Raw genomic sequence first — 3,825 nt, 5'->3', positions numbered from 1 at the left:
CAGTGGTGGGGCTTCTCGGTGTTCTTTGCGCCACAGAGCCCGCAAAAAGTAAGCCTATGGTTTGCGGACATGCCCGCTTGCATCCCTTCGCTCAGGAGGTTTTCCGATCTCGCTTCCTATGTTTGATTTTTTTTTTTTTTGAGAGAGAGATCACAGTTGATTTGTCTCTCTCCCTCTGCGTCTGGCTAGTTTTAGTTTTTGCCATGGTTTTGAAACATCGATCGAGATCGCGGTGTAGATGAGTTTTTTTTTCTGCTTTTGCTGTTACTGATTTTTGCGGCAGATGTTTGGATTTTGCATTTGCCCGATGATGATGGCGATGACCCTCTGACCTGTTGAATGGATGGATGGATAGATAGATCGGCTCGGATTTTAACTCCATGGGGTCACTCCTTTGCGTTTGCAAGGTTGGAGCTCCCTTGAATGGCTAATGCAGTGTCGGCTCCTCCGTCTTCCGGGTGTCGAAGCATGCTCAGGGCTCGGGCCGGTTGCTCACTCACTCTAATGACAAGTGGGACTGCCCTTGTGGCAGACTTATCGCCTCCTCTTCCTCCTCTTCTCCCTCCTCCCATCTACTGGCACTGCAAGTGCAAATCCATCTGGACTTGGATTGATCTCTCTTTCTCCTTGTGCTGGCAAGGAAGCACAGCTAGCTAGCTTGGAAGCCGTCTTCTTCTTCTTCTTCTTCTTTGAGCCCTTGGAATGTGCTCTGGTGCCAGCGTTGAAGCCCACTGCATTAGCTTCTGATGGAAATCAAACAAACTTGTCAATCTGAGGGCTATTTTGCAAAGAAAGCATTTCTGTGTGTCCATTGGATCTGACTTGAGGATCTCTTGCAAAGCAAACATTTCTGTGTGTCAATTGGAATTGACTTGCGGACCTCTTTTTGAGTGTACAAATTTTAAAACATTCAGGGTGCTGAGGTTTACTACCTTGTTGTAAAAAATGATTTTTCTGGATGGAGTATATTTCTTTGAATAAACACCACTCACCCCTGCCTCATGTATATTATCGCTACTACTTGCATAGTTCTAATTCTAATTCTACTATTAAAGTTGCTCGTCTTGTTTCTTGGTGCTAACAACTATTATCCACTGTTTTTGTTGAGCTTTAATGAATTAATAACCATAAAAACTGTATGAACTACACATACTGATACTGTTACGGTTGTATCAATTTATTTTAGGCCATTTTCAAGATTAACTGTCTTGTTGCTTGATTTGCTTTTGCTCAGATGTTGATGAGACTTGTGGATTGATGCATAAATGAGCTGAAATGGTTCTCAGCTTGGTGGGATCAACCTATGCAGCTGCAAGGTTGTAGGCTTGTAGCTCCTCAAATTGCTTGTGCTGTTTTGCCATCTCCACAGTCCATATTCTCGGTGCTTAGGCATGCCGAAGTATTTGATGAGATGAAGTAGCCAAACTGACGACTGGCCCATTGTTTGCATTTCTTCCCCGTCCTCCTTTCCATCTAGTTGTCAGTTGTCACTGCTGGCATAATCGCAGTCATGTTCTTCTACCGATCATCCCCGGGGCATGCTCCACTTCCAATGTTGGAGCCTGCTGCATTAGCCTTTGATGAAACATGGCATATCATGCCTATCGCATAGTCTGAGGCCATTTGGCAGTGTAGACCATTGGTTAGTTTGATTTTCTTTCCCTTTTTGTGATGAACTTATCTGTCCGAGGCCTCAATGGCTCTCCTTCATTCGGTTCTATCATGGAGAGCTAGTTGTCATTCTCAAGAGGATCTTGGTCTTCTGTTGAAAGATGGGAATTGCAGGCATTTTGTGATCCTTTTTTAAAAAAAAAATATGTTTGTGGTTTCACCTCTCCTGTCACCTTTCTTTTTTATTCATTTTCTTAAACTTAATGTAATCATATTCACTCCATTTTCGCACCCCCATTTGTGAAGTTGTGGCTGCACCAAGTTCCTAGTTTGAAGATATAGTGACTGCCCATGTTTTAGACAATGAATGGCAGCATTACCTTTTATATTTTCTAAAAAAAATGTTCTGCCCAATGATGAAAACCGAATATGCAAAGATGGCATATGATTTCCTCCCATCCTCCTCCTCCTCCTCGCTCTCTCTCTCTCTCTCTCTCTCTCTCTCTCTCTCTCTCTCTCTCTCTCTCACTGCCTCTGTCTGCCTGTCTGTCTCTCTGTGTGTTCAGAGGGAGTGTGTTGGCCCTGTTCGCTTGAACTACTTATCAGCTTCTGCAACTGCGACTGCATATTGTCATTAAATGGCTGTCTGGAGGCGTCTTGTGCCATCAATGAATGCTGTTTCTTTGAGACCTGAGGGCAAGCTTTTTACTTATCTTACTCATATATACCCATTTCGGATTTCTTCTTTATATAAACATATTTAAAGTTTCATCAGCTAGGTTTGCCTCTGTTAGTTTGATGTGGGGTTCTCCTGCATTCCTACCATTATTTTAGATTGATATTGGTTTTTTACTCCCTTTTATTCCATATATGAGGAATGGGTTTGCCCAGAAATTCATATGGTATTATAGTACCTTTTGTTTCTTGATATACCTGTTTTGTTTCTTTGGTAGTATTTGTGTTTCATAATTCAGCTGAGGAAACACAGCAGCTTTAAGCCTGATGGTGCTCATATCATAAGGGCATCTCGTTGTAATATGTGTTCTGTATGAGGTCCAAGTGGGGTAATTGTTACAAGCTGTAGTTCCTAAAGTGTGCAGTGCATTGCTGGTTTCTCTGTTGTGTTCATACTGAAGCCTGGTTAGAGGCAGTGAGAGATACACTTACTGACAGATGGTCACAGCCGTGCGGTGTCCCCATCTTGCTCTCCTGCCTCTTCCTGGGTTTTGTGCTTGCCCGATCACGATTACGGTGAACCCATCACATAATGAATGGATGGATAAATAGATCAGCTCGGATTTGAGTTCCACGGGGTGACACTATAAGTTTTTGCAAGGTCGGACCTCCTAAAATCGGTATTGCAGTGGTGGGCTTCTCAGTGTTCTGTGCGCCATAGAGCCCGCAAAAACTAAGCCTATTTGCGTGTTCGCGGATAAGCACGCTTGCATCCCTAGGGAATTGGATTACACTCCTGCTCCTCCTTTGTGCCAGCACTGAGTCCCACTGCGTCACCTTCTGGTGGAGATAAAATCAGGTTGTCAAATCAGAGGGCTATTTGGTAACATGAATATTTCAGTGTTTTGATTGGAATTGATTTGATGTCCTCTTATTTGTGTTAACAATCTCTTAAACAATCAGGCTTTTCTTTTTTTAAAGCAAGCATTCAGGGTTTTGATGTTTTGCTATCCCATTTTGTGATTATTGTTTTTGTTTTGGCCTGATGATGATGAGACTCTCGATGGATGGATAAATGGACATGGATTTTAGCTTGCTGGGCATGGGCAGCCTATGCATTTGCAAAATTGTAGTTTCTGAAATGGCTTGTTCTGTGTTGGCTTCTCCATGATCTGAGCGCTGAAGCATGCTGAGTTATTGGATGACATGATATGGTGAAATTGCCTCTGACACTGACACATGCTCAACCAAGTGGTTGGCACGTTGTCTCTGCACCCCCCACCCCCCTCCCCCCTCTGACTCTTTGTGCCACTGCTGGCATGCTCTTGTCATCGTCGTCGTCCTTGTCCTCGTCATCTTCTATTTTTCTGATCTCTCAGGACATGCTCCAGTGCCAGTGTTGGATCCCGCAGCATTAGCCTTTGCTGAAACATTGGGTTTCATGGTTGTCACATAATCTGACTATCTGAGGGCTATTTAGTGATCTAAACCATTGATGATTTGGTATTTTTGTTTCTTTCCCTTTTTATGATGTTTTCA

Source organism: Miscanthus floridulus, chromosome 17, assembly GCF_019320115.1.
Source record: "Miscanthus floridulus cultivar M001 chromosome 17, ASM1932011v1, whole genome shotgun sequence".
Classification (NCBI taxonomy): domain Eukaryota; kingdom Viridiplantae; phylum Streptophyta; class Magnoliopsida; order Poales; family Poaceae; genus Miscanthus; species Miscanthus floridulus.
This window is presented reverse-complemented; position numbering follows the sequence as displayed.